Here is a 27,058-nt window from a genome sequence, read left to right as displayed (position 1 = left end):
CTGCAAATCCATGATGAAAATCTTGTTCCACCACATACCTTAGGATTGAGATGATCTGATGACAGTGAAGGCAATTTGAGTCAACTGAAACTTATTGTTATGTTTAAGAAACCAGTTTGCTTTGAGTACATGGAGCATTATCCTGCTGAGAGACAAGTGCATTCCTTTTTTTCTGGATCATTCACTGGAAGACCTATAGAGATGGCTTTGTGTAAAACCCTAAGTAGATTAGCATTTTCTAGAATACTAAGACCAGCCTGTATTGCTTTAACAATCATGCCATGTTCAAAGTCACCAATTTCTGATGCATTTAGGATTTTGATGCTTTTAAGCACAGGTTAATTATGAAAATGTAGCCCTATATACTGTACATTTCACTAATTATGTAGCCAGAGCTACTGTACGTATGGCTGCTTGCAACGTACACCGGCAAACTTGTGACCCGGAGCGGAGTTGACTGTTATGATGGGGTTTGACTGGAAGAATGGTTTCAGAAAGCAGATAAGACAAAAACAAAAGCCAAAAAAAAAAAGTAATAAACAAGTAAATCACAGGATGAGAATGTGGTAAGATCTAAAAACATGATAAAAATCAGAAGGCTTTTTTTCTTGATTGCTTTTGAAAACTTTGTTGGTTGGGTTTAGGAAAGTGGGTGGGTGGGTAAATCGGTGCTTTTGAAAACACTATCGCTTGGATTTAGGGAAGGAAGAGGGTAGGTCAGTTGATCGGTCAGTCAGTCAGTTGACATTGGCGGATTTATTTGAAAGTCGCAGGCGCAAATGGCAAAATTTGAAAGAGCATACACATCGGCCTGGTGGATTCACGATAACAAAACATACCTCCTTGGACTTAATTGGCACTCTCCAGAAATGAATTTAGCGATACGTTTTCAGAATGAGCCTAGGTTGTTCGCTTCACAACGTACAGTTGAAGTCAGAATTATTAGCCCTCCTGTGAATTTGTTTTGCTTTTTCAAATATTTTCTAAATGACGTCCAACATAGCAATGACATTTTCACAGTTTCCTATAATATTCTTTTATTTGTTTTATTTCAGTTACAAGTAAAGCAGTTAAAAAAAATTTAAGGTCAATATTATTAGCCCCCCTATATATATATATATATATATATATATATATATATATATATATATATATATATATATATATATATATATATATATATATATACATATTATTAATTTTTTATATTAAAATTAAAATATTAATTTTTAGAACATTTGTTTATTTTTTCCCCAATTTCCCCAGAGAAAAGATTTCTCCAACACATTTCTAAACATAATAGTTTTAATAACCCATTTCTAATAACTGATTTATTTTATCTTTGCAATGATGACAGTACATAATATTTGACAAGATATTTTTCAAGACACTTTTTTACAGCTTAAAGTGACATCTAAAGGTTTAACTAGGTTAATTAGGTTAACTAGGCAGGTTAGGGTTATAAGGCAAGTTACTGTATAACGATGGTTTGTTCTGTAGAAAGATAAGAAAAAAATATATCTTAAAAGGGCTAATACTTTTGACCTTTAAATGGTGTTTAAAACATTAAAAACTGCTTTTATTCTTGCCAAAATGAAACAAAAAATACTTTTTTCCAGAAGAAAAAATATTATCAGACTATCAGACATACTGTGAAAATTTCCTTGCTCTGTAAAACATCATTTGGAAAATATTTTAAAAAGAAGAAAAAAAATCAAAGTGGGCTAATAATTCTGACCTTAACTGTATATTATATTATTGTCTCACAAACAATGTCTTGCCTAATTAACAAAGTTAAGCATTTACATGTAAATGTTTAAGCTCAATACAAGTGAAAAATATAAAAATAGTATTATTTATTCATTCATTCATTTTCTTTTCGGCTTAGTCCCTTTATTAATCTGGGGTTGCCACAGTGGATTGAACCGCCAATTTATCCAGCATATGTTTTATGCAGCCGATGCCCTTCCAGCTGCAATCCATCTCTGGGAATCATCCATATACACTCATTCACATTCATACACTAAGGGCAATTTAGGCTACCCAATTCACCTGTACCGCATGTCTTTGGACTGTGGGGGAAACCGGAGCACCTGGAGGAAACCCACGCAAACGCAGGGAGAACATGCAAACTCCACACAGAAACGTCAACTGATCCAGCCAAAGCTCGAACCAGCAATCTTCTTGCTGTGAGGTGACAGCACTGAGCCACCCCATTGACAAAAAAAGTATTATATAAAAGTATAATAAACGAAATCAGGTATTAGAAATGAGTTATTAAAACTATTATCTTTAGAAATGTGTAAAAAAACTTTTCGTTAAACAGAAATTAGAGAAAAATATACAGGGGCCTAATAATTCTGACTTCAACATTTGATATGTGATTGGGTTATGTTTGGCCAGTGAGTGTATATTATTTGTGAAATTATTTTAATAAAACAAAGACTAAAAAGACTGAAAATGAACACACAGAGATTTTTAAGCCAAAACAAAAGTCTGGTTATCTTTAACCATAATATAATAACCCTCATGTTGTTCCAAACCCGACTTGCATGAATACAGAAATACTGTCCTAAAAATGCAAAATTCAGAAACTACTCAAAAAATATTCCTTTAAAATCTTTGCATCAGCCACTTCAACATGTTGATTTATTTATATGATCAGTGAAAGTTTAATTGACAGCATATGTGGCATGTGGATCACCACAGAACAACATTTTGAACCACACCTCAAAAATGGGTGGGTGGAGAGGAAAGAAAAATGTCTTGGTTATTAACAATGAAGGTTAATGGATAAATCATACGGGATGTGAGAATTTATTTATGCTCAAGCACTGTCATTAATTTTTCAGCATGTTCTTTCTAATGTGGTCTAAATCATCTAGAGGTGGGGCTGCTTTTAAAGGTGGAGAATTTATAGTTATGTAATTCCTATAGGTTTGTCAATAGTGCTTGATAAATGCTTGATAAATATTTATATCATGTATATAATATATAAAATGTATATAATGTATAAAATATTTATATTCTGTATATATGTTTCCACTTCACACGGAGAGATGTGGTACATGAAGTCACTTTTGCCAACCACACAGGACAAATGAGCAACCACAGCATTCAAAAGAAGGCCAAAATTTTTGTTATATATTATATTATTTATTTTTAAAGATTTATTTTAAATAAATGAGCCTACAGCATTTAAACTGATACTGATATAAGTTTAAATATAAGTTTATATAAATGCACACACTACACATTAGATACAGCAAAGGAAGAAATAAGAGACCACTTGAAACTTCTATTTTTTTAAATGGTTTTATTAGGTATGGGTCTCTTAATATGGGATCTTAATATTTGTTTTATTATAGAAAGAATTTATTTTCAGAAAATAAATGAAAATAACTTTTTTATCTTTGCGATTGTTGCATATTTCTCAAGTAATCTCAAGTTCAAGTATTGGGATTAAAGAAAATAAACATAATACATAAAAACAGAACAACTTTTCTTACAAGGGCTTCAGCTGGTTACCTAATTATACTGTAGCTCTCTATATACAGTGCCATGGTGTATAAATGAGTACACCACTCACAAATCTATTTTTTAAATTGATATTTTCTATAGGATGCTATACAATATTATATTTTTGTGCATGTACATTAGATTAGTAAGTATTGAAGCCAAGTATGGAGCTCCAACAAAACAACTAATGACAACTAACTAATGACAACATACCAAAAATTAGACCATCTGAATTTATTTGTTAGGGAATATATTAAATATATTTTTTTGCAATATTTCTAAACATATTTTGTGACCATACTATTATTTTAATAAATATAACTGTTAAATAAATCAGTTTTGCACATTTGAATCAAAATACTTTGAATATATTCACCAAGAAATGGATATAAATGTTTATTATCTAATTGGGGTGTACTCATTTATGCTGAGTGCTGTATATATTAATTAAAAAAGGCCCCCCAAAAAACACAAGAAAGTTTTAATCCTTGTTAGACATGGGCCGATATAAGATTCTAACTGTAATAACCTTGGATAAAAATATCACGGTTTTGTGATTACTGCTCTAAAACATAGTCTTTTTAAATGTCTGGGTAAAAATCAATAACTATTTTCCCACTTTGAACACAATGGCTGTGTCTGAAATCGCATACTTCCATACTATATAGTACGCAGGATACAGTATGCAAGCTGAGTATGCCCAAATTTATAGAAATCGAAAAACAGTATGCGAGAAGCTACTAGCTCCGGCGACATTCTGAAGTGCACATCAGATGGATGCTATGTGATCCCATGATGCACCGTGAGAGAATTCATCAATGGAAGTGAAGCTAGTGTGTCATGTGATCATGACAAATTGATAGATGTAGTCTGTCCGAGCTTTATTCATACTACTCACATTTATATACTGTATAGAATGTACTTTCCATTGGTCGAGTACTAAATTCAAATTCAAATGCACACTGAATAGTAGGTGATTTCTGATACAGCCAATATATTTTATTCTGAGAAACATCTAAAATATTTTGGAACAGCAAACATCTCAGGCTAAATAATAAAAAAAATTATGCACTTCTGCTGTCTTCATTAGTTTAAAAAACACAGATTTCTTAAAACTTAAAACGGGATCTTTGAATATATCTGAGATACTGTTGTCCTAGACTATATATATATAGTTGAAGTATTGGCCCCCTTGAATTATTAGACTGCTTGTTTATTTTTCCCCAATTTCTAATCAACAGAGAGAAGATTTTTTTTAACACATTTCTAAACATATTAGTTTTAATAACTTATTTCTAATAACTGATTTATTTTATCTTTGCCATGATGACAGTAAATAATATTTTATTAGATATTTTTCAAGACACTTCCATACAGCTTAAAGTGACATTTAAAGGCTTAACTAGGTTAATTAGGTTAACTAGGCAGGTTAGGGTAATTAGGCAAGTTATTGTATAACGATGGTTTGTTCTATAGACAATCAAGAAAAATATAGCTTAAAATTTCCATGCTCTGTTAAACATCATTTAGTAAATATTAAAAAAGAAGAAAAAATGCAAAGGGGGCTAATAATTCTGATTGCATCGATATGTATGTATATTACACGTATGCATAATTTCTTTTATTACACATAAATAAATTTTACACATAGATATAGATAGCAGAAGATAGTAGATTTTTTTGGCAGTTTTAAAACCTTGATTTTTCTAAATGCGGTATACCTTGAAAACAGCTATCGTCCCACGCCTAGTCCTTGTAGACTAAAATTTTATTAATATAATGTGTTTATTTTAAACAAAATAAACTGTTACAAATACATTGTTATATAATTCTGTAATAAAGTATAACTGGAAATAATAACAAAAAGGTTTGAAGAGGTTTAATAGGTTTAACTCAACATTTCTCTAAAATGTAAAATAAATCAATTTTCATTCGTTTCTGAGGGACATTCTCATTAAATGCTTAAACTGCTCCCTGATGAGGGGAATTTTACCTCAAATCAGTAGTTAATGAAAATGTCACAATAAATTAGTCTGTGAACATTTTCTTGATGCCCCCAGTGAGCTAAATGTATTTTCTTCTACACTCTGCATAAATCTGCACTGCACTGATTATTCTTGAGGAACACATTTGTGTATCTCTCTCTCTCTCTCTCTCTCTCTCTCTCTCTCTGTGTGTGTGTGTGTGTGTGGTAGTAGACTTAATTAGCAAAGTAATACAGAGCATATATCACAAACACAAGAAATACATGTTATGTTATGTTAGTTCCTATATCACAAGTTCAACCAACATTTATAATTGTATCGTAATTAAAAAACATATATAACAAAAGCTTGCATATTACTTTGACCTCGAGAGTCCTTAAGACCTGAGAGCACATGACCTAAAGTATAAAAAAAATCTGATTATATATTATCTTTGTTTAAACCAGCTTTTAGAAACATGAAATTGCAGCCATGTGATAAATTGTTTTTAATAAACATTTGTAAATGAAGGCTTCATAATAAAAGTCACCAATAAAGTTATTTGATTTTAAACATCTCTCCCCATCACCAGAGGGTGCTCTTGACCAACTTATAAGATTCTTGCTCTTATAGGAACACTATTATCTGTTAGCAAATGTTTGTATCTATTCACAGTTCAAAGGAAAGATGAACTCTTTATAACTAAAGTTAACTATAAATAAATAATGTTTGATCAAGATTGAATGAAATATGTGACAGTGATGGGACTTTCTCTATTGTCTCTTTTAGCTTGTGTTAAAGCGATATTTCACCCAAAAATCTTACATAAAGATTTTTTTTAATCTTAGAATAAAAGCAGTTTTTTTTAAAAAGCCATTTTAAGGTCAAAATTATTTGTCCCCTTAAGCTATATTTTTTCTGATAGTCTAACAAACCATCGATATACAATAACTTGCCTAATTACCCTAACCTGCCTAGTTAACCTAATTAACCTATATAGTTAAGCCTTTAAATGTCACTTTAAGCTTTATAGAAGTGTCATGAAAAATATCTGATAAAAATAATATTTACTGTCATTGTGACAAAGATAAAATAAACCAGTTATTAGAAATAAGAAATATGTCTATGTTTAGAAATGTGTTGGAAAAAAAAATTCTCCATTAAACAGAAATTGGGAAAAACATAAACAGGGGGGCTAACAATTTGACTTCAACTGTATAGGATTTCATATAATAAACATAACATAATGACTTACTGGTACTTTAGAATGACCGCATCTAGAACTAAACTGTTCATTTTAATTAATTCAAATAAATAAATAAATAATTAATTAATTAATTAATTAAATAAATAAATAAATAAATAAATAAATAAATAAATAAATAAATAAAACAATCAAATCAACCAATTAATCTGATGTGAACTGTCCCTCACCTGAATGATGAATTCTCTATACCTGCTGCCTCCAGGTCCAGTGTTCATAAAGGTGAGGTCAAACACTCAAGACTGAGATGAGAACCAAAAGAGCATCACAGAAACTCAAACTCCTCCTGCACGTGCAGAGAACAGAGAGAATATCAAACAAGATGGGCAAGAAAAAGGCAAACGCAGAAAGGAAGTCAAGACAAATTAATTTGCTTTGTAAAATCCCTCCACACAGTTTGAACCGAAAGTGCTTTTACTAAAAGACTTATTACAGCAATCAATTTAGTTTTGTTTCCTTTGTCCCTCGGAAACCAATTAGTAAATTTAATTTCACTCAGATTTACTACGGTTTCACTTAGAGCGAGAATGTAGCGCAGAGGAAACTAAAGGAGACTATTGATCTGATGCTAATAGGAAAATCTGCACGATTGGAGCGGTTGTGCCGAAGACAGAGAATAATGAAAAACCCAAGTTTTGTTGTTCAAAGTAAATGTTTGATTTCCCACTGGGAGAGATAACAAAGTACTCGTATGCCAAACATTCATTTGCGCGCAGCTCAGCAGTTCGCTCAAAAGGCCTGGTGGTGTTGTCTCTTAAAAGTTTTCATGCTAATGAATTTTCATGGCCAATGTGCTGCTGAGTGTCTGTATTCATACGGCAAGCCATTTCAACATTTAAAGAAAGACACTGCAGGTTAATAAGAAAAAAGAAAAAAGTAGTATCACCATACACTGCCTGACGTATTGTCGTCCATCCCAGTTGTAAGAGCAACAAATACTTGACTTCTAGTTGATCATTTGGAAAAGTGGCAGAAGGTATATTTTTTTCAGATGGATCATCTGTTGAACTGCATCCCAATCAAATACTGCATAATACTGCTGAAGACTTAAAAAAATGATTTGGGGTTACATTAAGTATTCAGGCAACATCGACAGCCTGAGGTATCAAGACCATCAAGTATCATTTGTGGAGCCCATTACATTACAAACCACAGGAGAGGGCAAATTCTTCAGCAGGATGGTGCTCCTTCTCATACTTTAGCCTCCTCATCATTGTTCCTTAAAGCAAAGAAGGTCAAGGTGCTCCAGGATTGGCCAGCCCAGTCACCAGAGGTGAACATTAATGAACATGTCTGGCGTAAAATGGAGGAGGAGGCATTGAAGATGAATCCAAAGAATCTTGATGAACTCTGGGAGTCCTGTAAGAACACTTTCTTTGCCATTCCACATGACTTTATTTATAAGTTATTTAAGTCATTGCAGAGATGTATGGATGCAGTCCTCCAAGCTCATAATTGTGCACCATGCACCATGACTTTAAATTCTACATTGTACACTTTTTCTGTTAAGTGATAAGACTTTTTGTTCAAACAAAGTCAGACCTTACTGTCCTAATTAAATAATTAAAAATCAAAGCATGATTATAATTCATTGTAGCAATATAAGCATAATCTAGAGGACTTTTTGCCTTTCATAAACCAATTCTGATACCAAAGGATCAACTAGAAGTCAAGTTAATATTTGTTGCTCATAAAACTTGGATAAGCGACAAGACTTTTATCAGGTAGTGTGCATCCCCAGTTGATTGATTATATTATGTATGACAAGTTTTCTCAAATGTTATTTTTAATAATGCCAGCACAAAAATCTGAACACTGGATAAAGTTGTGCTGTAAATTCTTTGTTTTGTGTTTACTAATTAGTGTCAAATGTTTACTAAAGGGAATTTGTAGCATCTATTGATATCAGAAATTTGATCATGATTCACAAAATACTGTAAACAGTATTCATTAGATACTTATTACACGTTTACTAGTTTTTATTACAATAGTGAATAGTATTTATTTATGAAAATGGGAAAATTGGAATTTATATTTTTTGTATATCTATTTATTAGGAAATTATATCTAAAAAGTACTAATATCAAAAAATAGTAGACAGTTAACTTTCACAATTAACTTTCATTACATCAAAACAAGAACAACAAAACACACAGCAAATTCATCTGAGTTAAATTCTCGGTGTTGAAGCATTTCAGAGTAAAGTGTTGACGTTAAAGAGTTAAGATTTTGATAAATGAATATAATAAGAGTTAGAATTGATTTTATTCAGTGCGAAATCAAGGAGTTAAGTTTTCAACACTTGGTGGTGTTATTTCCAACATCCGGGAATTCATGCAGCCCCAGTCACTGAAGAATTTTCCAGACGCCATTTTCCATGAGGTTTAGAACAGCAACTGGTGAGTCAAACTACCTAAATGTTGGTATTTTACTGACTTTCTTTAAGGAAATACAGTTGTAAACATATTGTTAAGTTAATAACTTTAGAATGGAGTGACAATTTTAATCTTCTGCGGTTCATTCATGGTCGTTTGTGTATCTAGCTTAACTGCATTACTATTCACTTCTTTTCAAGAATGGTTTTATATATGCTCACGCATACATAGTGCATAAAAACATCAAATGTACATATTCAACACATTTCTGTCACGCTTAATGCCATTTTGTGCATTGTTACCCATCTGTAAAATAAAATCGACACTTCTCCTTTAATTCGAAGCAAACTAGCGAGGGAATCCCCGGGGCAGCCTAGCCTACTCTGCCCGGATGCTAACGGCAACACAGGACGGTTTCCATAAGCTCTGGAGAGTTTCTAAAACATATCTGGTGAGTAAATGAACATATGCTTACTTGTAAAAGGCTTCCTGACTAAAACATATGATTGTTTGTTATTCGTGTACGTTAATTTGGTTATTTTAAACACCGCGTCCCTTTTAAACTGGTTCATTCGTGGCCGTCCATATACCGTTAGTCCATAGACTCGCGTGATAACGTACGCTTGAATTATATTAAGCGTTGACAACCATTAAAGTCGGAATGTTAACATTAATGTCTTTAAATGACCGCGTTTGCACTTTCTCAGACATTTAACGTTACAGAAGTCTCCCGGAAGTTGCGGGACTAACGTTAACGTTATCCCGCAAATGCACAGAGACTCCCAGATGCCCAAGTAGATGCCCGCAAATGAATGATAATCTCCCGGAAATCACGCGTCTCCCGCCCGGTCATTAAACACTTTGCACACCCCTCTCCACCGCATCCCTCCCAGCTCTTCAGGTACGTCGCGCGCAAGTCACCCCCACCGCTCTTCAGGTACGTCGCGCGCAACTCACCCCATTGCTCTTCAGGTTCTCATCTCTCCCGCTACCTCCCGCAAATCAACTCTGTATCCCCCGAAAATTACTTTTCCCAACTCGGGGTGTCTGACTTTAGTAAGTTAGGCTATTTATGTAGTCAGGAACATCTTAGTCAAGCTTTTTCTACCGCATGATATTGTGCTTAAAACTATAGGCTAAACTTAGCATGTACTGTACACAACATTTCCTTTTTATTAAAGACAAATTAGTGCGTTGTAAACAGCCACCTGTCTGTAAAATTAATCAACTGATTCATATTTGAGCAGCCTAATGATGATACAGGTTTGATTTGTAGATTTATTATCAATAATCAACATCTGAATCAAAAGATATCTGAAAAAGTGTGAGGCATACTTTGTGATGTTCATCTCTCCTTTTTATCTGAAGGTTATGCATATGAGGTAGATACTAATTTTTTGTTGTTTTTTTAACAGCCACAGTTCTCTATACAATAACACAAGACCCTGTGACGGTGGCTGATTAGAGACGGATGGTGTATTTCCAGAGTTGGTGAAATGACCAAGCACACCTTCTTGGTCATATGTGGTGATAATAATGAAGGTATGTTTGATAAAGTTCTGTATTTGTTTCACATAAGCTGAGAGGGTATTAGATCATTAGAGAATATTGACTGACATGAAGGTGATAAGATTTGTATTGTGGGTGAACTGTTACTTAAATAATGTTTTGCTCTTTACTTTGCACTTTTCCTCTTCTGCTTATCCTAATATTTTAGATTATATTTGGACCTGAAACATCTGCTAGACTCCAGCAAAGGTGGCGTCAATACTGGACCTGAAAGGGCCTAACAAGTTGAATCTGGTAAAGAAACATGCACGCGCGCACACACGCACGCACGCACACGCTTACAGAAAACTGTTGTTTATGAAGTTTATGAATATTTTTTTACACTGTGGCCAATATTTTGGGGAAGTCAGCATCACTAAATGATATAAAAGATTTTAAGCTCCTCTAAATTTTGCTCCAAGTGTTGTGTTAAATTGAGGATTCTGGACAGACAGCTGCCTGTTTTTCCAGTTCTAGTCATAGTGGTTAACCTAATTGTTTTTGGAGATCCAACAGTGATGTATGTGTTTTTTCTACTTTTCCATATCCTGTCACCTCAACCAGCTGGGAGAGTCAAGTTGTGGATCATCATGAAGATTTTCAAAAGGTGAGTTTAGATTTCTTGAATGTTTTATTTACTTTAAATGTTCTTTTAAATATATCATAGAATTTGATTGCAATTTGTTTTCAAACATTTTTCTTAGTCATGCTGGAGTCTTGAAGAGTTCTTAGATGAGCATCACCCTATATCCGTGCATCAGGAACCACCAGGCGAGCGATCAGCAGCTGCTACATCGTCATGGATAAAAAGGTCATCCTGTGGCTGGGAAGCACTTCATTCACAGGACATGCTTGATGAGATTTCCTAGCTCCAGTTTGTTTTCACACAAGTTTACAGCATTTATACCTTCATTTAAACTGCTGTGTTTGATATGGAGGACCAAGGAAACACCCGAAGTGAAAGATTTGCACGCCAAGTTGTTTAAAATGTAATTTCACAAGAAAACTATGAGTTCAGAAGTAAACTATGAGTGACGCTATATTGAGCTTTCAAATTGCTCTGATAACACATCAAGTTTGGACCAAAAGACTGAAACAGCCTTTTTGAGCACTGGTCATACATATGTTGTTGATACTGTCTGTACTAATAAAACATTTAAAGCATATTTGACATTGTTGCATTTTAAAAACTGAATGAATTGTTGAAGTGGTGAATGTTTTCAAATAAAATGTTTTTTTCTTTTGTAATTTACAGTCTATTTTACCTTTTTACCATATTTACACTCAAGAGAGTTGAATAAAATAACAATATATTACACCAGGCAGTGTTAAATAGTTACATTTTTTAACTCTGCCCAGAGTTAAAATTAACCCTTACTTCGGTGTCAATGTGCCAACCCTTTTGAAAGTGTTGATTTAACTCTGTTTTGAGTGGACCCCATGAGACACTTTCAAAGTGTTGAAATTAACACCCATAGAGTTGTTTTGGGTCCCCATATTTTGCTGTGCATAAGTCTACATATAGTAGACTTCACAATGACAGATCTCCATAAAAGTAAATGGAAAAAATAAACAAACTTATTCATGTAAAAACAAAATAGTTGTCATGATTGAAATAGGGAGTGAAAATAAGAAAGCAAATAAGTAGAAAGAATGGTTAGGTACTAGTATCTGTTAAATAGGTACTAATGAATAATTAGAACATTCATTCATTCATTTTTTTTCTGGCTAATCCCTTTATTAATCAGGGTTCACCACAGCTGAATCAACCGCCAACTTATACAGCATTTGTTTTCAATTTAGCTTATTCAATTCACCTATAACGCATGTCTTTGCACTGTGGAAGAAACCCACGCAAACACGAGGAGAACAAGCAAACCAGCGACCTTGCTGTGAGGCGATCATGCTACCCACTGCGCCACCGTGATAAATTAGAACATGAAACTCTTAAATAAATAATAGTATTTTATTAACAAGTACTGTATCTTTTAAAGTACTGTACTGAAAACAACCATATTTATCTACAGAATACGCACAATTTTACAATAATAATTTCCAATTACATTTATCATGAATAACTCAAACTCCAAACATGTCTTTCAGCAACGAATGTGTTAAATATTACAGTGCTTTAGGAAATATGCAAAGAAAAATAATCAGAAGGAACAAAACACACTGAACTCAAAAGAACTTTGTACACTGTTTGTGATACTAATGTTATGTTAAAAGGCCAAGCACAACATTATTTTTCTAATGAATCAAAATAAAGCACAACGTCACATTTAGCTCAGTGAATTATTCGTAGCATAACCATTTTTCAAAATGGTCTGACCAGTTGTTTAAACAAACAAGAAGTGCAATTGATCATTTGAAATGCTATAGTCACGGTGGATAGATGAAATGTTAAAAGGGCTTGCCACATAGAATTTGTTCTACTGTCGTTTATAATGCATCCTGAAAAGACAGCAGCTGTACTAAACTCACCACTAGATGGCAGCAGAAGGCAGCAAATGACCTGGGTCCGACTGTCGGACACCTGAGAGTCATGACGTCATGACGACACAGAGAAGGCTGTGCTACAGATTGACAGTGGCATCCTAGAATACCAAAAGAGTTTCACCGGCAGCTCTTCTGTTCTGACACAGTCGACATTCGTTCAGTCAGTCTGAGGACTATTGTTTGCTACAGCCGTAACAAGAGGTCATGATGGCACAGTTAAACGGCCTGTCAGAACGCAGCGTCTCGCAGTGTCTGCATTGGCAAGACACGTCCGTTTCCCGCAAATAACAACTGCCACCGAGTGTCTCCGTTCACCCCCCTCCTCCTCCTCCTCGCACCTGCCCTGGTCGTTCACTTAGTATGAGATGAGATGCCATTCATGTGTTTGATGGCGCTGCTTGCGTGGATTCCTCCCCTGAGGCAGAGGGACGCCGCTGTTTATCATGAACGGGAGTTTTGCAGTCTCATCATCCATTTTGCGGGAAGCTGGCGCGCATGGGGGAAATTGGATGTCAACTGTGTTTGTCACATTAATGGGAAACATGTGTGATTGTGACAGACAGGAGCTCGCTGTAGCGCTTCACTGCTTCCTTCAGAGCCCTCCAGAGACACGCAGAGAGAGAGAGAGAGAGAGAGAGACTGGGGGATCACCAGAGAGAGGAAGAGAGATGGAATAGAAAGTAAAGAAAGAAAGAAAGAAACGTTAGAGAGATCAGGAGAGAGGGAAAGGAAATACAAAAGAAAACATTTTGTCAAAGCTCCACATGTGTGTTAGGTTGTCATCACAAGAATGTATGTGAACTGTTAGCTGTCATCGTTATTATTTATCAAAACGAGACTTGCATGTCAGGTGCTTTAAAACAACAACAACAACAACAACAATAGGACAACACTAAGGGCAGGTTTCAGAAAGGGGGTTAGATGAAAACTCAGAGTATGTTAACCCTGAAATGAGAGAAACTCTGGGTTTTCCGTTTCAAAATGGCAGGTTTGTCAATCTCGAGAAAGCAGGGTAAGTCAAGCCTGTTTCTAAAAGAGAGGTAACTTTAACTCGGAGTCAGTTACCGTGGCCACTTGTGAACCTAACCTGGTCAGGAACAGGTTTTATTCTCTAAACCACAGGTGTCAAACTGAGTTCCGAAAGGGCCGCAGCTCTGCACAGTTTAGTTCCAACCCTAATTAAACACACCTAATCAAACTAATTGAGTCCTTCAGGCTTGTTTGAAACCTACAGGTAAGTGTGTTGAAGCAGGGTTGGAACTAAACTGTGCAGGGCTTCGGCCATCCAGGAATTGAGTTTGACACCCCTGCTCTAAACTCTGAGTTTCTGTCGGACTGCTCCCCTTTTTCAAAGACGTAGCGGCATTTATCGCCTTAGCCTTATGTTTCCACGTACCTATTTTAATGCTCATTTTGGAAATGCGCATAAAAAACAATTGATGGAAACGCCATGATGTGCATAAATTTTGAAAATGCGCATAAAAAAACAAACTGAACTGAGTAGGATAAACTTTATGTTCGATAAGAAAAGATGCACATAAACTGCGATGAAAACACTTTTACTGAACAAATTCCAGTATGTGCATTAAAAAAAGTTTGTTATACGAGATCATATGATGATGAAAATGTGTGTGAATAGACAAACCAGCAGGCTGAGCACATGCAAAACATCAGAAATGTTGTCTTGGTTGTTTTAAAATGCCTTAACCGTTTCAGTATTAATGCATATTATTAATTACCTCCAGAGTGTCAAGAACATCTGTTCTCCACGTCTTATGGCTTCAAATGACCTCACATGTTCATTGTGTGTCAAAATTCTCCTCTGAGGCACAAGTCATTTATTAAATAAAGAAAAGATTCATGCAGCTTCTTCTACCGCAGCAAATTCTGGTTTTACTGTTGAAATTTGGCACCAGTTAATCAGGAAGTGACGATTTTGTCCTCTTTCATTTGAAATGCTGCTTTGTTCACCAGTCTTTTATGCGATATTCCAGGTTTGCACGAATTTAATTAATATTTTTGGATGGAAACATAGCTATTGCCTACATTTTAGTCACTCAATAAACAAAGTCACGTGCAAGAATGGCTTGTCCTTTTTTAATGAATAATTAGCTTAAATTCACGGAACTTTGACAGGGACGTGTGCTGTAACCAGATTAATGGGAATATTATTCATTATAAAACTATTTTTTTCAATTCTGCTTACATTCTAAATGTCGCATCAACCTCAACCACTTGATTAATAAAAAAGGCAATCACACAAGTGTACTTTTAAATCTATTAAAACTGATCAACACGTGTAAAAGTGGTAACGTCTGTAATTTTTTTTATAAACGTCACACATAACATTACTTATTTTATTTTACTTAAATATATAAATAATTTAAATGTAAAATTATGCGTTAACTTGAGCAGATGTTTTTCCACACTAACTGTTTCTGTTTCACTTATTTTAAATATATATGCTGTTGCTTTTTTGAATATATATGCTCATATTTGCTATAACTTTGCATGATCAAGTTCAGCTGGAGAAAGAAATGCGGATCTCTTTTTTTCATATTTCATATTTTTCATATTTTTTCATTTTCACTCGTAATATCTGCGCTCCATTGATAATGCCTTTTTATAGTCGCGGTGTTCGCGCTTAACTCTGAGTTGGTCTACTTAAAGTTGATTGACCCAACTCAGATCAGCTATTTTGAAACCGAAAACTCAGAGTTTTTAATCTCTCGGTAAATCAACTCAGAGTTCAAGTTTAAACTCCGAGTTGGTTGAACGTCGTTACTGAAACAGACCCTAAGACAAGTAAAACATCTAAAATAACGGTAATTACAGGGCCGTAGCCAGGGGGTTCGGGTGGTTTGGAAGAACCCTCACTGAAAAAAGTCCACAATTTGTTCCATGCTCATTTGTTCTGTTTTGACTGCTATGACATCCTGGTGAAAATAACCTATCGAACCAAGCAGAACATGGATATGCTTCTGTGTGACTTCAGCTAATCAGTTTTGGTCAATGACAACACATATTTTTTATGAGTACAACATCCAGCTGTTCAAGAAAACACACAATCTGGTGTAATAGAAGTCATGGATCACTACTGTATTGTTGAGAAAACATTCATATGTAACTTTTATTTTAAATATTGAAACTTATTCTTGAAACATAAAATGATTTTATAGTTTTTAAAATATAGTAATAAGATTAGCATTTCAAAAAATATTTTAAATATTTAATTAAATATTTTTTTAATTTAAATAAAAAATAATTTATTTTAAAAAACGGATTTTTTTTATCATCCATCATTTAAAACAAAATAGCAATTTGGTAAAACTTGTTTTAAAATAAAACTGTATCCTATTGGCAAATAACAAACTGGCCAACCCAATCAACTTTCCTCAATCACAATTTGGCCACTTAGATAATTAACATTTTTGTCTGTTTTAAAGCCTTCCTCTATCAATAATTTTCACTATATATGGTATAGCAGTCAAAAATGGGATAAATAAGCTCACGTAGGGATCAAATTTTGAACTTTATCAGCAGGGTGTGGGTCTTTTAAACCACCCAAACCCCCCTGGCTAGGGAAAGTGGCTCCTGTCAATAAATACAAAAGCATTTTGTCTGTCAGAGCAAACAGTAGCAATAATGAGGTTGCAGTCTGAGAAACAATATTTAATAACCATAAAAATGCACTTCTACATTTTAATGGTAGCTAATAGAGGCAGATGTTATGGCATGGTGCAGTAACAAAATCTACCAGCAGGGGCAAACTGGACCATGCTAACCAGTCAAACCTTGACCTCTCGACTAAAGCACTCATTTTATTTTAGATCACTCATCTTTCTTTCTCCCCCCTTTTTCCTCCTTCTTTCCATTGCTCATTGATGCCCAGAGGTAATTAGGCAATTAAGCGCTAATTGAAAAGCTTTGTAGAGAGAGCTGAGGGCTAAGAGATCCCTTAGCAGCACACTGAATCACCTTAACAAGGAAAACAGATACACACACGAGCATGTGATCGCTGCTTAAGAAAACAGAGAAGTATTTATTGAAGATTATAAAGTCATAAACCAAATCAACACCTCAAACATAAGGTAAACAGAATAATCCAGAGATGCACTGATGATGCTGGCTGACAGCAAATGTCTACAGGCTGTCGGCGTGCATGCGGACTTTCCTGATGTAACTCATGGAAAATATATTCCGTCTGAACCAGTTTCTGTCTGTAACACTATAAAAAGCTTTTAAAACTACATTCAGCGGAGCGCAGTGCACCACAGGACATCGGGCCTCAGAGAAAAAGCAGTTCCTTTGGAGTAAAAGAGAGTATTTTACAGTAGAAAGAATGATTTTGGGAGGATTTGTTTGGGAGGAATCATGCATTTAAAGAGAGATCGAACAAACGCCATTAATTTTGAAAAGGAAAGAATGGAGGGAAAGAAAAGGCGTAAGAAAAGAGCTATTCCTCTGGGATCCACGAGGCTTAAGACTGAAGCTTTTAGGGTGGAGGTCAGGGGATCTAGAGATTCAAGGGTTCTGTTTCCTATTTCCAGGGGTATAAAGCTGCAGATTAAAGGTGTTCGCTGTCTTTGTCCAAGATTTGTACGTTTCTGAGTGATTCCAAATGGAGGTTTTGCTTGGAACAATGTCAGAGATCCTCTTCTCTGTGCTGTTCCTATTTATAGATTTTTGCAGTTTTCTTAAGTGTTCCTCGATGTTCCTCAGAGGCCTTCTATCTGATCCCTAGTGTTTGCAAAGGGCAACCATATTTTCCACACCTCGTCCCGCTGCTCCCTTTGCTGATGGGGAAACTTTACACTTGACAAGGAAAATGAATTAAAATGGTGAATTGCTGCCGTGTTAGCAGGTAGAAGTGCTAACATATATAGGCATCTGAACTGCTCTTGCCGGCAGCCTGTGTAAAGTAAGCGTAAATAATCATTATTCTTAATTTAATGGCGTTTAAGATGCATTAGCTCCTCTATAATTACTTAAAAACTCAATTACAAGAATCCACTGAAGTGCAGGCTTCAGCTGCAGGGCTTAAGCCAAAAACAGAAGAAAGGAATGGATGGGTGGAAGAAAAGTTGAGGAAAAACGGTGTGATGCATTGCATGGTGGAGGTGTAAAACATAGGCATCACTTGGGCATCACCATATATATATATATATATATATATATATATATATATATATATATATATATATAAATATGAGCAATTTCACACTCGTAGCAGTGCGATATGGCTGTATATCAGCACTGGTGGGAGGCGTGCTTTGACACAAGGCTGCAGGCCGTATCCATAATCGTGGACCAGGCCATATTTTGAGCAGATATGCTGTGGTGGTCATAGAGGAGTGGAGAGCATGAGACTGATTACTGAAAGACAGTTGGCATTTCTGTGTGGAGTTTGCATATTCTCCCCATGTTCGTGTAGGTGTTTCGGTTTCCTCCACAGTCCAAAGACATGCAATATAGGTTAATTGAATAGGCTAAATAGTGTTTGTTTGTAAAAGAGTCTATGAAAGAGGTGAAAAGGTTTTACCCAGTGTTGGGTTGTGGCTGGAAGGGCATCCAAAACATATGCTGGTAAGTTAGTGGTTCATTTCGCTTCGGCGACCCCTGATTAATAAAGTGACTAAGCCGAAAAGAAAATGAATGAATAAACAAATAAATTATGTTTGGAATAAAACATGGCACATTGAGTGCTATTTTATTTAACATAAAACTTACTTCTCATTACACAGTGATTTGAAAATATTGCTGATCAGTGCAAATGCTAATTTGATAACTTCATCAATAGTGTCGGCCCTGAGATTCTGTAGGTCAGCGGACGAATGACTAAAATGTCAATATATTTTTTTTGCATTAGAGAGGATTCTGAATTCTGAATTCACCTTTTTTGTAGAGTTGTGTCAAATGTTTCAGTCAAATTCCAAATATATTGGTCTTGTTTTTTCTAGCATGGGACCAAGCCTAAAAGACAATGAATGAATGAATCAGGTAACAACTACATTTTTTAAGTTATGCAAAGTTTAATTTAGGGCCAGCACAATGAGTAGGGTAGTGCAATCACCTCACAGCAAGAAGGTTGCTAGTTCTAACCCTGGCTGGGTCAGTTGGTATTTCTGTGTGGAGTTTGCATGTTCTCTCCTTATTTGCATGGGTTTCCTGGGTGTGAATGCAAGAGTGTATGGATGTTTCCCGCTGTTAAGTTGCGGCTGGAAGGGCATGATTTTTTTTACAGTGTAGTCAAATTTGTAAAAACTAAGAATTTAACTAATAAATAAAACTAACAATAAAACTAATTTGATTGTCCAATGTGATTGTACTGCCTGTAAATTAGTAAATGGTTGAAATGTTAATTAATTTGCAGTGTGTGCATGCACTGTAAAAAATGCAGGGTTTCTTATGCTGTCCCAACATAAATCTATTTACTTAACAGATATAAGTGGATTGAACATAAAACAATCCTACAATCAATACAAACAATCCCTTTAAACAGTTCATTTGAAATAAGTTGTTTGAACATGCAGCAAATATATATATCTTGACTATAGAAAAAATGGTCTGTGATGCTTACATGCGATGTACAACATTCGTACATGATCTAAACATACAGTAAAATCCATCTTATTTAAATTGCATATATGTGCAGCTTAGCAGTTTGTTCGTGTAACTACTATGAAAATAGAGTAAAAATGTAATGAGAGAAACTGAGAGTGACAGAGAGGAACAGCTCTTTGGAGATTTGCTGGATGGAGGGAAAAGCAGATGGCTTTACCTGCTGGTTGGTGTGGGTGGATCAGTGTGCACACTTCTGTACATGTGTATGTGTGTCCTCATGCGTGTGTGTTTACATGGGTCAGCAGGGTTATGCCAGCTCCATCTCTGTTCTGGGCCAGATGGTATCGGAGAGGAGGGTAGACCCCCGCTACCACGTAAATATAGTTTGCCAGGCCAACAGAGAGATTCGTATAGAACATTTGAAGAAAACAACGCGCTTGAGAGAAAATATGTTGCAGGGATGGGGTAAACTATTGAACACAGTGTTCTAAAAATCACTTTTTTAAATCACATAGTCCTTAGTACTCTATAAAAAGTATCTGTTAATTACCATTTTGCTGTATTCCACGAATCACAGATGTAATTCTTCATATTTACCGGTTTGAAGTGTATCATGAGACCTTGATCTCTCCACAAAAATGTTAAAATAGTTTAACAAAGTGACTTTTTTTTGGCATTTTTGTATAGTTTGAAACAATATAATGAATAAGAAACAATGTATATATAAATATATCTATAAAATGAGTTCTAATAGCTCATTATCATAACTCCATAATAATGAAACAGGTCATGGTCCAGTACTCACTGACTTTGTCAGATGGTGTGAGGAGTCATAACTTCAGTTAAATGTTTTAAAGACAAAAGATATGATCATTGATTTTAGGAAAGCTGCTCACACACAGGTGAGCACTTTAAACCATTAGCACCATTAAAAATCAGACTGTGGAAAGTGTGCAGTCATACAAATACCTTGGCACAATTATTGACTCTAAACTTTCCTTTAATGAGAATTGTGCAGCAGTGTGTAAAAAGGGGCACCAGCGACTATTTTGCTTGAGAAAGTTAAATTATTTCCATATTCCAACACGTTTTCCAAGTTTTATATTTTCCAACACATGATGACTCTATTTTATCATGCTTTTCTTGAATCGATTTTAACCTTTGCTTTGGTGTCATGGTTTGGGAAACCTTTTGTCAAGAATAAAAACTCACTAAATCAAATAGTTAAGTGGTCCAGTAAGCTGACCGGGGTGTCACTAGCCAATCTAGAGGCAGTGTACACTAGGCAGCTAAAGAGAATCACAAATTCAATTTTAAGTGACACTGCTCAACCTCTACACTCACAGTTTTAGCTCCTTCCGTTCGCAGGTTTCTAGTATTAAGCTGTAGAACGAAACAATACAAAAATTGTTTCATACCAGCAGCCATTAGACATTTAAATAGAACTAAATAGACTAAATAGACATTAGACTAAAGACATTAGACAGACTAAAGCAGAGATGTTTCGGTGACTTGTATATTTTAGATCATTTTAAACATTTACTTGGGGAGGGGGGTGGACACTAAAAGTGATTATTTATTCTTTATGTTTACGTTTTATGTCTTAATGTGCATTTGTTGCTGTTAATGTGCGAGTTCCTTTGTGTGGCACTGTTGTGAGATGAGGACTCTTGACTGCAAACTAAATCTACCTTCAAGTATAAATAAAGTAACCTACCTACCTACCTAAGTCTCACTCAAATGATAGGCTGTTTTGTTTCCCAAACAAGTGGTTTATTCATCAAGGTGAAATTACTCATGCACTGACATCCATTCAGTAAATAAATAGAAATGGTCTTGCTCACTTGTTTTTATTCACTCGTTTAAGTGGACTATTAGTGGACTAATGTAGGGAATAGTGGATGAAGTTATAGGAGGCGATTTTAAATACAGCCATGGGCTAATGTCTATTAAGATGCACCTGAGAGTAATCAAGTTAATGAACCAATCAGAAAAAGACGCATAAAGCAAAAGAAGCACAATGAGGGTAAATGGAATCATACCGTATGAAGACAGACCTGTTGTGAGCCCAGAGGTTGTAATAAAGAGTACATTACATGCTTTTGCTCAACTGATAAATTTGTAGTGATGCAATTCATTTTTTATACAGTCATGTTTAATTACAGATTACTTCAGACAAAATATTAGCAACCCCATGCTCATCAACCTTTCCAAAATAATTTAACTTTTTCTACGTTGTTTGCTTAGACCTGTATTTTACAGTAGGCCACTGTAAAATACTCAAAAATGTCTCTGTCAATGTTTTCAAACATTTTTATTTGATTTACCAAAGTCACACAAGTGCCAATTTCACATCTGTTACCTCCATAATGGAGAGATGTCACATTCATAACAAAGATTTTTCCTCATAAACACATTGACTTTTGTTCTATAGGGAGACAACTCTTATAATTTTGATTAGCATTATTTCCTTTTGGTTGTGCAGTTTAATTCACAGAAAGTCTAAAAAGTATGCTGTATACTCTAAAATCACAGATTTTTCTTTGTCACACCTATAACGCATGCTTATTTTCAGATCCCATAACTCTGTGCAAAATAAAAACAGATGGGATCTTGACCGTCTTGGATCCAAACTTTGTTTTTTCATTAGGAAGAGGGTCATTTGACACATTAAACTCATTGAGAATTTTACTAGAAAAACAATGATGTGCTTGGTTTTGACAAAACTTTGTTCTTTCATGAGTTATTTACAAGTTTCTGACCACTTAAATAAAATGTGTTCAATGTGCTTCCCATTGTGCTGAATTGTCAATGCAACCCTCTTCTTCCACGCTTCACACACTGATAGCAACACCACCGGAGAAATGCCAGCACAGGCTTCCAGTTTTCGTAGTTTTAGGTGCTGCACATCTTATTTCTTCACACCATAGACAATTGTCTTCAGATGACCCCAAAGATAAAAGTCTAATGGGGTCAGATCGGGAGACTTTTCAGGAAACTGTTCATCTAGGAATGCTCGGACCCATAATGTGGTGGTGCACCATCTTGCTGGTAAAACTCAGGGATCATGCCAGCTTCAGTGCATAAAGAGGGAAACACATCATCATGTAGCAATTTCAAATATCCAGTGGCCTTGAGGTTTACATTGATGGAGAATGGCCCCACTATCTTCATTGTCTATGGTGTAAAGATACAAGATGTGCAGCACCTGAAACTACGCAAACTTGAAGCCTGGGCTGGCATTTCTCCTGTGGTGTTGCTATCAGTATGGGAGAAGAGGGTTGCATTGATAATCCAACACAATTGGCAGCACATTGAACACATTTTATAAGTGGTTAGAAACATGTAAATAACTCAAGAAAGATTAAAGTTACATTAAAACCAAGCACATTATTGTTTTTCTGGTGAAATTCCCGATAAGTTTTATGTGTTAAATGAACCTCTTCCTTTAAAAAAAAACTAAAGTTGGATCCAAGATGGCCGACTTCAAAATGGCCATCATGGTCACCACCCATCTTGAAAAGTTTGCCCTCTCACATATACTAATGTGCCACAAACGGGACGTTAATATCACCAACCATTCCCATTTTATTAAGGTGTATCCATATAAATGGACCGTACATACACTTTTACCTTCTTTGATGTAGTTTTACAAAAATAAAAGACATTGAGAAGAGCAATTGCCCTTAAAGTCACTAATTACCTAATCTGCTTTCTGCTGTTCTAGTAAACTTTTGGTTAAGCAACAATTGATTGAAACAGAATAAAGGTAATAATTATTATGCCTATTATTAAATTGTTGTATTTTTATATCATTTTAAACAACCCCATTCAATATGTACAACAAGAAATAAAAAGAAGCTTTGATACTCAGGGGGAGAATGTCTGAACGTCTTTTTTTGTTGTGCTTGAATGTTAAAGTGGTCCTCCTATGAATTGTCAGTCACTGATATGGGCCCCCACCAATTTGAGTTTGAGACCCCTGCTCTAGTTTGGTCAAGAAGTTTTATTTGAATAACATATGAGAAAGAAAATCTCACAACTTTCATTTTATCTTGTAGTCCTAACTTATGAACAGCTGTTCTAATAGAGTGTGTGAAGCATTATTGATGTAAGGGTATGACAAAGTTTTGAAATGGTTGTGATTGGAGTGTGACTACACTTCTGATGCATTGAAAAGACAAAAAAAAAAAAAAAAACAAACAAACAATCAATCACATGTACAATTTGCAAAATACCATACATAAATGATCTCTTAGCGAGATAACACAAATCAATAGCAATTTAACACACGCTTTCTTAGAAATTTCAAGATGTAATGTAATTACTTTTTGTAATGAACAATGCAAGATGGTGACGAGTTATTTTTAAAACACGTTATTGCACGCACGGTTTTCCTCCCACACTCTCATAATAAAGTAGATATAGACAAATGCTGAGGGACTTTTCTCTTCAGGAGCTGCTTTAGATGACTAATCAGCAGCAACAGTGAGAGAGGAATTAGCATTTTCCCTGCTGCAGGAACTGCTCACTTAATTACAGCTTCACTCTGCCACTTCACCGGCCCCCTCTCTCCTAAACACACTGCTCTCTTTCTGTCACACTCTCTTTTGCTGTTTCTTTCCATAATTTCATCTGTTTTTCGCTCCCCCTCTCTCTGTCTCAATCAGGATTCTATTGTGTGCTCCGAGTATTTGGTACTCTGAACCAGGCACAGGCTTGTCAGTCTAGATTTGCTTTCATCATCAGCTTCTACTGTGTTTAAGTGGCTCCCAATTACTTACCGCCTCTCTTTCTGTCTCTCTCTATCTTTCTCTCTCTTGCACACCTGTAATCTGTTTCACAATGTACAGTTCAGCATGAATGTTAAACATGGTAAAAACATGGTTATTTTTATTTTTATTTTTTTAATGAATCAATATTCAACTTAGAAACTGATTCTTATCACATTGTCAGTCTCTCTCGGGCATCTACCAGTAGCTAATATACAAATATTTCCTGTATTGCTCTCCCTGCAGATTTCTTGTTTTATCTTCATTATTATATGATTTTGGAATGCCTGAATCGTGAATGTAGATTTATAATCTGCATTGAATCGGATAATTCTAATATTTCATTGGACCGGCTTTAGCTTTGATTACAGCATGCATTCAACCGTGGCATCATTTTAATATGCTTCTGCACATCACAACATTTATTCCCATCCAGAGTTTTTTTCACCAAGATCATGTTTTAATGATGGGCAAGTCAGAATAATTATGTATCTCATGCTCACTGAACCACTCTTTCACAAATTGAGCTTTTCGAATCCTGGTATAGTAATTTTGAAATATGTCTGTGCCATCAGAGAAGAAAAAAAATCTATTGATGGAATAACCTGATTCAAGATTATTGATTTAATAATCACGAAATGAGTTGACTCATAAAGTTGAATCTAGACCTGACCAGTTGCAGTATCCTATATCACAGCACTGCCCCCACAGGTTTGTAAGGTCGGCACTATGCAGGATGGGAACATCCCCTCACCTGCCTTACTTCTTACCCCAATGCGTCCATCACTCTGGAACAGGATAAATCTAGACTCATCACACCCTCTTCTCCTGAGTCCAATCTTTATGCTCCCTGGCAAACCAAAGCCTTTTTTTTTTTTTGTATTAGCCTCTCTGCTCAATAGTTTTCTTAAGACTACACAGCTGTTTAGTCTCAGTCTTTAGGAGTTCTCTTTGCATTATTAATTTGAAAATGCTCTTACTTTAATATGGTCATGAGTATTACTGTCAGGTTTTTATGACTTGAATTCACCAGACATTTAAAATGATCGGCAATCTCGAGCAGTCCAGATTTTTTCAGGACCACATTTCTTCCTCAAAGATGATTTTTAATAATTTTTAATAATGCATTGGACAGTTCTTAACTTAATATTGTTGTTTTCAGCAGTATCTTTAGATGTTTTCTTTGCTTGGTGAATGCCAACAATTTTACCTTTCAGAACAGATTAACATCTTTTCCAAGATCACAGGATGTGTCTTCTGATATGTTTTTTTTTCTAATTAAATAACAGACTACTGGGGCGGGGTCAGTTGGCATTAGTGTGTGGAGTTAGTATGTTCTCCCTGTGTTTGTTTAGGTTTCCTCTGGGTGCTCCGGTTTCCCCACAGTTTAAAGACATGCGGTATTAGTGAATTGGGTAAGCTAAATTGTCGGTAGTGTATGTGTGCAAATGAGAGTGTATGGGTGTTTCTCAGTGATGGATTGCAGCTGTAAGAGCATCTGCTGCGGAAACCATGTGCTGGATAAGTTGGCAGTTCATTCCGCTGTGGTGACCCCAGATTAATAAAGGGACTAAGCCGAAAAAGAAAATGAAAGAATAATAAACTACTCTCTGAATCAGTTAGGGTTAAATTTTTATTTATATGTTTTTTTAAGACAAGTAAAGTATAATTTAATAATTTTGAGCGCTGCAATTTAAAAAAGAAAAAAATATTATGTAAAGTGTAGCACTCATCAATTCTAGTGTTTAGTAAGCTGTCCAAACGGGACAAATGCCACAATGTCCAGCTGTCAACACTCCCAATTTAATAAACACCAACAAGCAAAGCAATGGCAAACAAAAAAAATACAGTTGAAGTCAGAATTATTAGCCCCCCAGTATTATTAACTCCCCTGTTTATTTTTTCCCCAATTTCTGTTTAACGGAGAAAATATTTTTTGAAACACATTTCTAAACATAATAGCTTTGATAACTCATTTTTAATAGCTGATTTATTTGATCTTTGCCATGATGGCAGTAAATAATATTTGTCTAGATATTTTGCATGACTCTTCTATACAGCTTAAAGTGACATTTAAAGGCTTAACTAGATTAATTAGGTTAACTAGACAGGTTAGGGTATTTAGACAAGTTATTGGATAATGATGGTTTGTTCTGTAGACTATTGAAAAAATATATTGCTTAAAGGGGCTAATAATTTTGTCCTTAAAATGGTGTTTAAAAAATTAATAACTGCTGTTTTTCTAGCCAAAATAAAACAAATTAGACTTTCTCCATAAGTAAAATCATTATCAGACATGCTCTGAAAATTTGGGGAAAAAAATAAATTAAAAGGGGGCTAATAATTCTGACTTTAACTGTAAGTAAAGTGTCCATATGCTCAACAAGCAAAAATAATCTAATGTATCAATCACAAGCAAATAACTCTTATGACTGATTCTGGTTAGTGTATTTAAGACATGTTGAGTTTATCAATATTCATGACACAGGTGACTCAAAAAAACATGAAAAATTACCCTTATGAGCTATTTAATGAATTTAAACAGATGTGTTA

General features: G+C 35.0%; 1 protein-coding gene and 1 long non-coding RNA gene across 6 annotated transcripts in view; one reads left to right on the top strand and one right to left on the bottom strand.

Moving 5' to 3' along the window:
• Positions 1–27,058, bottom strand: part of LOC141378579 (uncharacterized) — a 173,503-nt gene that overhangs the window by 30,785 nt on the left and 115,660 nt on the right. For 3 of the 5 annotated variants that reach the window (XR_012393422.1, XR_012393421.1, XR_012393428.1), the window contains one exon: positions 6,918–6,989. The gene's annotated coding sequence lies outside the window, so the exon portion shown is untranslated. Of the gene's footprint in view, positions 1–6,917; positions 7,034–27,058 lie in introns of those variants that run through there. The other 2 variants (XR_012393423.1, XR_012393425.1) reach the window with 1 other exon arrangement.
• LOC137488107 (uncharacterized) lies at positions 9,075–26,815 on the top strand. The gene is made up of 7 exons (XR_012393429.1): positions 9,075–9,146; positions 9,467–9,573; positions 10,538–10,664; positions 10,840–10,925; positions 11,235–11,277; positions 11,375–12,183; positions 26,540–26,815. It is a non-coding gene; the product is annotated as an uncharacterized lncRNA (long non-coding RNA).

The sequence above is a fragment of the Danio rerio genome, chromosome 17 (assembly GCF_049306965.1).
Source record: "Danio rerio strain Tuebingen ecotype United States chromosome 17, GRCz12tu, whole genome shotgun sequence".
Classification (NCBI taxonomy): Eukaryota; Metazoa; Chordata; class Actinopteri; order Cypriniformes; family Danionidae; genus Danio; species Danio rerio.
Note: the sequence above shows the minus strand (reverse complement) of the source record. Positions and strands in the feature narration are given on the sequence as shown.